This window comes from Oncorhynchus kisutch, unplaced genomic scaffold (assembly GCF_002021735.2).
Source record: "Oncorhynchus kisutch isolate 150728-3 unplaced genomic scaffold, Okis_V2 scaffold3146, whole genome shotgun sequence".
NCBI lineage: Eukaryota > Metazoa > Chordata > Actinopteri > Salmoniformes > Salmonidae > Oncorhynchus > Oncorhynchus kisutch.
In genome coordinates, this window is record NW_022265091.1 from 3,243 (window position 1) to 16,017 (window position 12,775).

Here is a 12,775-nt window from a genome sequence, read left to right on the forward strand (position 1 = left end):
GAGGTCTGGTACAGAGTCAATGTGGAGGCTATATACACAGGGGTACCGGTACAGAGTCAATGTGGAGGCTATATACAGGTGGGTTACTGGTACAGAGTCAATGTGGGAGGCTATATACAGGGGTACCGGTACAGAGTCAATGTGGAGGCTATATACAGGGGTACTGGTACAGAGTCAATGTGGAGGCTATTACAGGGGGTACCGGTACAGAGTCAATGTGGAGGCTATATACAGGGGGTACCGGTACAGAGTCAATGTGGAGGCTATATACAAGGGGGTACGGTACAGAGTCAATGTGGAGGCTATATACAGGGGGACCGGTACACAGAGTCAATGTGGAGGCTATATACAGGGGTACTGTACAGAGTCAATGTGGAGGCTATATACAGGGGGTACCGGTACAGAGTCAATGTGGAGGCTATATACAGGGGGTACCGGTACAGAGTCAATGTGAGGCTATATACAGGGGGTACTGGTACAGAGTCAATGTGGAGGCTATATACAAGGGGGTACTGGTACAGAGTCATGTGGAGGCTATATACAGGGGTACCGGTACAGAGTCAATGTGGAGGCTATATACAGGTGGTACCGTACAGTCAATGTGGAGGCTATATACAGGGGGTACTGTACAGAGTCAATGTGGAGGCTATATACAGGGGGTACTGGTACAGAGTCAATGTGGAGGCTATATACAGGGGTACCGGTACAGAGTCATGTGGAGGCTATATACAGGTGGTACTGGTACAGAGTCAATGTGGAGGCTATATACATACAGGGGTACCGGTACAGAGTCAATGTGGAGGCTATATACAGGTGTACGGTACGAGTCAATGTGGAGGCTATATACAGGGGGTACCGGACAGAGTCAATGTGGGGCTATATACAGGAGGTACTGGTACAGAGTCAATGTGGAGGCTATATACAGGTGGTACTGGTACAGAGTCAATGTGGAGGCTATTACAGGGGGGTACCGGTACAGAGTCAATGTGGAGGCTATATACAGGTGGTACCGTACAGAGTCAATGTGGAGGCTATATACAGGAGGTACTGGTACAGAGTCAATGTGGAGGCTATATACAGGTGGTACTGGTACAGAGTCAATGTGGAGGCTATATACAGGGGGTACCGGTACAGAGTCAAGGTGAGCTATATACAGGTGTCTGGTACAGAGTCAATGTGGAGGCTATATACAGGAGGTACTGGTACAGAGTCAATGTGGAGGCTATATACAGGTGGTACCGGTACAGAGTCAATGTGGAGGCTATATACAGGAGGTACTGGTACAGAGTCAATGTGGAGGCTATATACAGGAGTACTGGTACAGAGTCATGTGGAGGCTATATACAGGAGGTACTGGTACAGAGTCAATGTGGAGCTATATACAGGGGGTACTGGTACAGAGTCAATGTGGAGGCTATATACAGGGGTACCGGTACAGAGTCAATGTGGAGGCTATATACAGGTGGTACTGGTACAGAGTCAATGTGGAGGCTATATACAGGGGGTCCTGGTACAGAGTCAATGTGGAGGCTATATACAGGAGGTACTGGTACAGAGTCAATGTGGAGGCTATAACAGGGGGTACCGGTACAGAGTCAATGTGGAGACTATATACAGGGGGTACTGTACAGAGTCAATGTGGAGGCTATATACAGGGGGTACTGGTACAGAGTCAATGTGGAGGCTATATACAGGGGTACCGGTACAGAGTCAATGTGGAGCTATATACAGGGGTACTGTACAGAGTCAATGTGGAGGCTATATACAGGGGGTACTGGTACAGAGTCAATGTGGAGGACTATATACAGGGGGTACTGGTACAGAGTCAAATGTGGAGACTATATACAGGGGGTACCGGTACAGAGTCAATGTGGAGGCTATATACAGGGGTACCGGTACAGAGTCAATGTGGAGGCTATATACAGGGGTACCGTACAGAGTCAATGTGGAGGCTATATACAGGGGGTACTGGTACAGAGTCAATGTGGAGGCTATATACAGAGGGTACTGGTACAGAGTCAATGTGGAGGCTATATACAGGGGGTACTGGTACAGAGTCAATGTGGAGGCTATATACAGGGGGGTACCGGTACAGAGTCAATGTGGAGGCTATATACAGGGGATACTGGTACAGAGTCAATGTGGAGGCTATATACAGGGGGTACAGGTACAGAGTCAATGTGGAGGCTATATACAGGGGATACTGGTACAGAGTCAATGTGGAGGCTATATACAGGGGGTACAGGTACAGAGTCAATGTGGAGGCTATATACAGGGGGGTACCGGTACAGAGTCAATGTGGAGGCTATATACAGGAGGTACTGGTACAGAGTCAATGTGGAGGCTATATACAGGGGGTACTGGTACAGAGTCAATGTGGAGGCTATATACAGGGTTACCGGTACAGAGTCAATGTGGAGGATATATACAGGTGGTACTGGTACAGAGTCAATGTGGAGGCTATATACAGGGGTACTGGTACAGAGTCAATGTGGAGGATATATACAGGGGTACTGGTACAGAGTCAATGTGGAGGCTATATACAGGGGGTACTGGTACAGAGTCAATGTGGAGGATATATACAGGGGGTACTGGTACAGAGTCAATGTGGAGGCTATATACAGGGGGTACTGGTACAGAGTCAATGTGGAGGATATATACAGGGGGTACTGGTACCGAGTCAATGTGGAGGCTATATACAGGGGTACTGGTACCAAGTCAATGTGGAGGATATACTAGGGGGTACTGGTACCGAGTCAGTGTGGAGAATATATACAGGGGTACCGGTACAGAGTCAGTGTGGAGGCTATATACAGGGGATTGGTACAGAGTCAGTGTGGAGGCTATATACAGGGGATACTGGTACCGAGTCAATGTGGAGGATATATACAGGGGGTACTGGTACCAAGTCAATGTGGAGGCTATATACAGGGGGTTACTGGTACCGAGTCAATGTGGAGGATATATACAGGGGGTACTGGTACCAAGTCAATGTGGAGGCTATATACAGGGGATAACCGGTTACCGAGTCAATGTGGAGGCTATAGACAGGGGAGTGTACTGGTACGAGTCAATGTGGAGGATATATACAGGGGGTACTGGTACCAAGTCAGTGTGGAGGCTATATACCAGGGGATACCAGACTGTACGAGTCATGTGGAGGATATATACAGGGGGTACTGATACCGAGTCAATGTGAAGGCTATATAACAGGGGGTACTGGTACCTAGTCACAATGTGGCGGATAATACAGGGGGTACTGGTACCAAGTCAGTGTGGGCGATATATACAGGGTGTACTGGTACCAAGTCAGTGTGGAGGCTATATACAGGGGGTACCCGGTACCGGAGTCAATGTGGAGGCTATATAACAGGGGGGACCTGGTACCAAGTCAGTGTGGAGGCTATATACAGGGGGTACCGGTTACAGAGTCAGTGTGGAGGCTATATACAGGGGGTACCGTACCCGAGTCAGTGTGGAGGATATTTTCAGGCGGGGTACTGGTACAGATCATTGTGTAGGCTATATACAAGGGGGTACTGGTACCGAGTCAATGTAGAGGCTATATACAGGGGGTACTGGTCCCGAGTCAGTGTGGAGGCTATATACAGGGGGTACTGGTACCGAGTCAATGTGGAGGCTATATACAGGGGGTACTGGTACCTAGTCAATGTGGAGGATATATACAGGGGGGTACTGGTACCAAGTCAGTGTGGAGGCTATATACAGGGGGGTACCGGTACCGAGTCAATGTGGAGGCTATATACAGGGGGTACTGGTACCAAGTCAGTGTGGAGGCTATATACAGGGGGTACTGGTACCGAGTCAATGTAGAGGCTATATACAGGGGATACTGGTACAGAGTCAATGTAGAGGCTATATACAGGTGGTACTGGTACAGAGTCAGTGTGGGAGGCTATATACAGGGGGGTACCGATACTGAGTCAGTGTGGAGGCTATATACAGGGGATACTGGTACCGAGTCAGTGTGGAGGCTATATACAGGGGATACTGGTACCCGAGTCAATGTGGAGGATATATACAGGGGGTACTGGTACCAAGTCAATGTGGAGGCTATATACAGGGGATACCGGTCCACCGAGTCAATGTGGAGGCTATAGACAGGGGGTACTGGTACCGAGTCAATGTGGAGGATATATACAGGGGGTACTGGTACCAAGTCAGTGTGGAGGCTATATACAGGGGGTACCGGTACCGAGTCAATGTGGAGGCTATATACAGGGGGTACTGGTACCTAGTCAGTGTGGAGGCTATATACAGGGGGTACTGGTACCGAGTCAATGTAGAGGCTAATATACAGGGGATTACTGGTACAGAGTCAATGTAGAGGCTAATATACAGGTGGTACTGGTACAGAGTCAGTGTGGAGGCTATATACAGGGGGGTACTGGTACCGAGTCAGTGTGGAGGCTATATACAGGGGATACTGGTACTTAGTCAGTGTGTAGGCTATATACAGGAGGGGTACCGATACAGAGTCAGTGTGGAGGCTATATACAGGGGTGGGCGGTAGGGGGGTACCGGTACCGAGTCAATGTGGAGGCTATATACAGGGGGTACTGGTACCGAGTCAATGTGGAGGCTATATACAGGGGGGTACCGGTACCGAGTCAATGTGGAGGCTATATACAGGGGGTACTGGTACCGAGTCAATGTGGAGGATATATACAGGGGGTACTGGTACCAAGTCAATGTGGAGGCTATATACAGGGGGTACTGGTACCAGAGTTCAATGTGGAGGATATATACAGGGGGTATGGTACCAAGTCAGTGTGGAGGCTATATACAGGGGATACCGGTACCGAGTTCAATGTGGAGGCTATAGACAGGGGGTACTGGTTCCGAGTCAATGGTGGAGGATATATACAGGGGGTACTGGTAACCAAGTCAGTGTGGGAGGCTATATACTGGGGGTACTGATACCGAGTCAATGTGGAGGCTATATACAGGGGGTATGGTACCTAGTCAATGTGGAGGATATATACAGGGGTACTGGTACCAAGTCAGTGTGGAGGGCTATATACAGGGGGTGCGCGGGGGTACAGGTACGAGTCAATGTGGAGGCTATATACAGGGGGTACTGGTACCTAGTCAATGTAGAGGCTATATACAGGGGGGTACTGGTACCGAGTCCAATGTGGAGGATATATACAGGGGGTACTGTACCAAGTCAGTGTGGAGGCTATATACAGGGATACCGGTACTGAGTCAATGTGGAGGCTTATATACAGGGGCTGGTACTGATACCGAGTCAATGTGAAGGCTATATACAGGGGGTACTGGTTACCTAGTCAATGTGGGAGGAATATTACAGGGGGTACTGGTACCAAGTCAGTGTGGAGGCTATATACAGGGGTACCGGTACCGAGTCAAGTGGACGCTATATACAGGGGGTACTGGTACCTAGTCAGTGTGGAGGCTATATACAGGGGGTACTTGGTACCGAGTCAATGTAGAGCTATATACAGGGATACTGGTACAGAGTCAATGTAGAGGCTATATACAGGTGGTACTGGTACAGAGTCAGTGTGGAGGCTATATACAGGGGTACCGATACTGAGTCAGTGTGGAGGCTATATACAGGGGATACTGGTACCGAGTCAGTGTGGAGGCTATATACAGGGGATACTGGTACTTAGTCAGTGTGTAGGCTATATACAGGAGGGTACCGATACAGAGTCAGTGTGGAGGCTATATATAGGGGGAGGGTACCGGTACCCGAGTCAATGTGGAGGCTATATACAGGGGGTACTGGTACCGAGTCAATGTGGAGGCTATATACAGGGGGGTACCGGTACCGAGTCCAATGTGGAGGCTATATACAGGGGGGTACTGTAACGAGTCAATGTGGAAGGAGATATACAGGGGGTACTGGTACCAAGTCAATGTGGAGGCTATATACAGGGGGTACTGGTACCGAGTCAATGTGGAGGATATATACAGGGGGGTACTGGTACCAAGTCAGTGTGGAGGCTATATACAGGGGATACCGGTACCGAGTCAATGTGGAGGCTATAGACAGGGGGGGTACTGGTTACCGAGTCAATGTGGAGGATATATACAGGGGGTACTGGTACCTAAGTCAGTGTGGAGGCTATATTACAGGGGATACCGTACTGAGTCAATTGGCAGGATATATACAGGGGGTACTGATACCGAGTCAATGTGGAGGCTAATATACAGGGGGTACTGTACCTAGTCAATGTGGAGGATATTACAGGGTACTGGTACCAAGTCAGTGTGGAGGCTATATACAGGGGGTACCGGTACCGAGTCAATGTGGAGCTATATACAGGGGGTACTGGTACCTAGTCAGTGTGGAGGCTATATACAGGGGGTACTGGTACCGAGTCAATGTAGAGGCTATCATACAGGGGATACTGGTACAGAGTCAATGTAGAGCTATATACAGGTGCGTCTGGTACAGAGTCAGTGTGGAGGGCTTATACAGGGATACTGGTACCGAGTCAGTGTGGAGGCTATATACAGGGATACTGGTACTTAGTCAGTGTGTAGGCTATATACAGGAGGGTACCGATACAGAGTCAGTGTGAGGCTATATACAGGGGGGGTACCGGTACCGAGTCAATGTGGAGGCTATATACAGGGGTACTGGTACCGAGTCAATGTGGAGGCTATATACAGGGGGTACCGGTACCGAGTCAATGTGGAGGCTATATACAGGGGGTACTTGGCCCGAGTCAGTGTGGAGGCTATATACAGGGGTACTGGTACCGAGTCAATGTGGAGGCTATATACAGGGGGGTACTGGTACTAGTCCAATGTGGAGGAATATATAACAGGGGTTACTAGGTACCAAGTCAGTGTGGAGGCTTATATCAGGGGTACGGTACCGAGTCAATGTGGAGGCTATATCAGGGGGTACTGGTACCCTAGTCCGTGTGGAGGCTATATACAGGGGGTTACTGGTACCCGAGTCAAGTGTAGAAGGCTATATACATGGGATACTGGTACAGAGTCAATGATAGAGGCTATATACAGGTGGTACTGGTACAGAGTCGAGTGGGCAGGCTATATACAGGGGGTGGTACCGATACTGAGTCAGTTGTGGAGGCTATATACAGGGGATACGTGGTACCGAGTCAAAGTGTGGAGGCTATATACAGGGGATACTGGTACTTAGTCAGTGTGTAGGCTATATACAGGAGGGTACCGATACAGAGTCAGCTGTGGCAGGCTATATACAGGGGGTACCGGTACCGAGTCAATGTGGAGGCTATATACAGGGGGTACTGGTACCGAGTCAATGTGGAGGCTATATACAGGGGGTACCGGTACCGAGTCAATGTGGAGGCTATATACAGGGGGTACTGGTACCGAGTCAATGTGGAGGATATATACAGGGGGTACTGGTACCAAGTCAATGTGGAGGCTATATACAGGGGGTACTGGTACCGAGTCAATGTGGAGGATATATACAGGGGGTACTGGTACCAAGTCAGTGTGGAGGCTATATACAGGGGATACCGGTACCGAGTCAATGTGGAGGCTATAGACAGGGGGTACTGGTTCCGAGTCAATGTGGAGGATATATACAGGGGGTACTGGTACCAAGTCAGTGTGGAGGCTATATACTGGGGGTACTGATACCGAGTCAATGTGGAGGCTATATACAGGGGGTACTGGTACCTAGTCAATGTGGAGGATATATACAGGGGGTACTGGTACCAAGTCAGTGTGGAGGCTATATACAGGGGGTACCGGTACCGAGTCAATGTGGAGGCTATATACAGGGGTACTGGTACCTAGTCAATGTAGAGGCTATATACAGGGGGTACTGGTACCGAGTCAATGTGGAGGATATATACAGGGGGTACTGGTACCAAGTCAATGTGGAGGCTATATACAGGGGGGTACTGGTACCGAGTCAATGTGGAGGATATATACAGGGGGTACTGGTACCAAGTCAGTGTGGAGGCTATATACAGGGGATACCGGTACCGAGTCAATGTGGAGGCTATAGACAGGGGGTACTGGTACCGAGTCAATGTGGAGGATATATACAGGGGGTACTGGTACCAAGTCAGTGTGGAGGCTATATACAGGGGATACCGGTACTGAGTCAATGTGGAGGATATATACAGGGGTACTGATACCGAGTCAATGTGAAGGCTATATACAGGGGGTACTGGTACCTAGTCAATGTGGAGGATATATACAGGGGGTACTGGTACCAAGTCAGTGTGGAGGCTATATACAGGGGGTACCGGTACCGAGTCAATGTGGAGGCTATATACAGGGGGTACTGGTACCTAGTCAGTGTGGAGGCTATATACAGGGGGTACTGGTACCGAGTCAATGTAGAGGCTATATACAGGGGATACTGGTACAGAGTCAATGTAGAGGCTATATACAGGTGGTACTGGTACAGAGTCAGTGTGGAGGCTATATACAGGGGGTACCGATACTGAGTCAGTGTGGAGGCTATATACAGGGGATACTGGTACCGAGTCAGTGTGGAGGCTATATACAGGGGATACTGGTACTTAGTCAGTGTGTAGGCTATATACAGGAGGGTACCGATACAGAGTCAGTGTGGAGGCTATATACAGGGGGTACCGGTACCGAGTCAATGTGGAGGCTATATACAGGGGGTACTGGTACCGAGTCAATGTGGAGGCTATATACAGGGGGTACCGGTACCGAGTCAATGTGGAGGCTATATACAGGGGGTACTGGTAACGAGTCAATGTGGAGGATATATACAGGGGGTACTGGTACCAAGTCAATGTGGAGGCTATATACAGGGGGTACTGGTACCGAGTCAATGTGGAGGATATATACAGGGGGTACTGGTACCAAGTCAGTGTGGAGGCTATATACAGGGGATACCGGTACCGAGTCAATGTGGAGGCTATAGACAGGGGGTACTGGTACCGAGTCAATGTGGAGGATATATACAGGGGGTACTGGTACCAAGTCAGTGTGGAGGCTATATACAGGGGATACCGGTACTGAGTCAATGTGCAGGATATATACAGGGGGTACTGATACCGAGTCAATGTGGAGGCTATATACAGGGGGTACTGGTACCTAGTCAATGTGGAGGATATATACAGGGGGTACTGGTACCAAGTCAGTGTGGAGGCTATATACAGGGGGGTACCGGTACCGAGTCAATGTGGAGGCTATATACAGGGGGTACTGGTACCTAGTCAGTGTGGAGGCTATATACAGGGGGTACTGGTACCGAGTCAATGTAGAGGCTATATACAGGGGATACTGGTACAGAGTCAATGTAGAGGCTATATACAGGTGGTACTGGTACAGAGTCAGTGTGGAGGCTATATTTGCCTCCAATTGCTCTTAAATACAAGTAAAACTAAATGCATGCTCTTCAACCGATCGCTACCTGCACCTACCCGCCTGTCCAACATCACTACTCTGGACGGCTCTGACTTAGAATACGTGGACAACTACAAATACTTAGGTGTCTGGTTAGACTGTAAACTCTCCTTCCAGACCCATATCAAACATCTCCAATCCAAAGTTAAATCTAGAATTGGCTTCCTATTTCGCAACAAAGCATCCTTCACTCATGCTGCCAAACATACCCTTGTAAAACTGACCATCCTACCAATCCTCGACTTTGGCGATGTCATTTACAAAATAGCCTCCAATACCCTACTCAACAAATTGGATGCAGTCTATCACAGTGCAATCCGTTTTATCACCAAAGCCCCATATACTACCCACCATTGCGACCTGTACGCTCTCGTTGGCTGGCCCTCGCTTCATACTCGTCGCCAAACCCACTGGCTCCATGTCATCTACAAGACCCTGCTAGGTAAAGTCCCCCCTTATCTCAGCTCGCTGGTCACCATAGCATCTCCCACCTGTAGCACACGCTCCAGCAGGTATATCTCTCTAGTCACCCCCAAAACCAATTCTTTCTTTGGCCGCCTCTCCTTCCAGTTCTCTGCTGCCAATGACTGGAACGAACTACAAAAATCTCTGAAACTGGAAACACTTATCTCCCTCACTAGCTTTAAGCACCAACTGTCAGAGCAGCTCACAGATTACTGCACCTGTACATAGCCCACCTATAATTTAGCCCAAACAACTACCTCTTTCCCAACTGTATTTAATTTTAATTTATTTATTTATTTGCTCCTTTGCACCCCATTATTTTTTATTTCTACTTTGCACATTCTTCCATTGCAAAACTACCATTCCAGTATTTTACTTGCTATATTGTATTTAGTTTGCCATCATGGCCTTTTTTGCCTTTACCTCCCTTCTCACCTCACATTGTATATAGACTTGTTTATACTGCATTATTGACTGTATGTTTGTTTTTACTCCATGTGTAACTCTGTGTCGTTTTATCTGTCGAACTGCTTTGCTTTATCTTGGCCAGGTCGCAATTGTAAATGAGAACTTGTTCTCAACTTGCCTACCTGGTTAAATAAAGGTAAAATAAAAATAAATAAATAAAATATACAGGGGATACTGGTACCGAGTCAGTGTGGAGGCTATATACAGGGGATACTGGTACTTAGTCAGTGTGTAGGCTATATACAGGAGGGTACCGATACAGAGTCAGTGTGGAGGCTATATACAGGGGGTACCGGTACCGAGTCAATGTGGAGGCTATATACAGGGGGTACTGGTACCGAGTCAATGTGGAGGCTATATACAGGGGGTACCGGTACCGAGTCAATGTGGAGGCTATATACAGGGGGTACTGGTACCGAGTCAATGTGGAGGATATATACAGGGGGTACTGGTACCAAGTCAATGTGGAGGCTATATACAGGGGGTACTGGTACCGAGTCAATGTGGAGGATATATACAGGGGGTACTGGTACCAAGTCAGTGTGGAGGCTATATACAGGGGATACCGGTACCGAGTCAATGTGGAGGCTATAGACAGGGGGTACTGGTACCGAGTCAATGTGGAGGATATATACAGGGGGTACTGGTACCAAGTCAGTGTGGAGGCTATATACAGGGGATACCGGTACTGAGTCAATGTGGAGGATATATACAGGGGGTACTGATACCGAGTCAATGTGAAGGCTATATACAGGGGGTACTGGTACCTAGTCAATGTGGAGGATATATACAGGGGGTACTGGTACCAAGTCAGTGTGGAGGCTATATACAGGGGGTACCGGTACCGAGTCAATGTGGAGGCTATATACAGGGGGTACTGGTACCAAGTCAGTGTGGAGGCTATATACAGGGGGTACCGGTACAGAGTCAGTGTGGAGGCTATATACAGGGGGTACCGGTACCGAGTCAGTGTGGAGGATATTTTCAGGGGGTACTGGTACAGAGTCATTGTGTAGGCTATATACAAGGGGGTACTGGTACCGAGTCAATGTAGAGGCTATATACAGGGGGTACTGGTCCCGAGTCAGTGTGGAGGCTATATACAGGGGGTACTGGTACCGAGTCAATGTGGAGGCTATATACAGGGGGTACTGGTACCGAGTCAGTGTGGAGGCTATATACAGGGGATACTGGTACTTAGTCAGTGTGTAGGCTATATACAGGAGGGTACCGATACAGAGTCAGTGTGGAGGCTATATACAGGGGATACTGGTCCTGAGTCAGTGTGGAGGCTATATACAGGGGGTACTGGTACAGAGTCAGTGTGGAGGCTATATACAGGGGGTACTGGTACCGAGTCAATGTGCAGGATATATACAGGGGGTACTGATACCGAGTCAATGTGGAGGCTATATACAGGGGGTACTGGTACCTAGTCAATGTGGAGGATATATACAGGGGGTACTGGTACCGAGTCAGTGTGGAGGCTATATACAGGAGGTACTGATACAGAGTCAGTGTGGAGGCTATATACAGGGGGTACTGGTACCGAGTCAGTGTGGAGGCTATATCAAATCAAATCAAATGTATTTATATAGCCCTTCATACATCAGCTGATATCTCAAAGTGCTGTACAGAAACCCAGCCTAAAACCCCAAACAGCAAGCAATGCAGGTGTAGAAGCACGGTGGCTAGGAAAAACTCCCTAGAAAGGCCAAAACCTAGGAAGAAACCTAGAGAGGAACCAGGCTATGTGGGGCCAGTCCTCTTCTGGCTGTGCCGGGTGGAGATTATAACAGAACATGGCCAAGATGTTCAAATGTTCATAAATGACCATTCGTATAATAATAAGGCAGAACAGTTGAAACTGGAGCAGCAGCACGGTCAGATGGACTGGGGACAGCAAGGAGTCATCATGTCAGGTAGTCCTGGGGCATGGTCCTAGGGCTCAGGTCCTCCGAGAGAGAGAAAAAAAGAGAGAATTAGAGAGAGCATATGGTGGCCAGTCCTCTTCTGGCTGTGCCGGGTGGAGATTATAACAGAACATGGCCAAGATGTTCAAATGTTCATAAATGATCAGCATGTTCGAATAATAAGAAGGCAGAACAGTTGAAACTTGAGCAGCAGCACGGCCAGGTGGACTGGGGACAGCAAGGAGTCATCATGTCAGGTAATCCTGGGGCATGGTCCTAGGGCTCAGGTCCTCCGAGAGAGAGAAGGAGAGAATTAGAGAACGCACACTTAGATTCACACAGGACACCGAATAGGACAGGAGAAGTACTCCAGATATAACAAACTGAACCTAGCCCCCCGACACATAAACTACTGCAGCATAAATACTGGAGGCTGAGACAGGAGGGGTCAGGAGACACTGTGGACCCATCCAAGGACACCCCCGGACAGGGCCCAACAGGGGGTACTGATACAGAGTCAGTGTGGAGGCTATATACAGGGG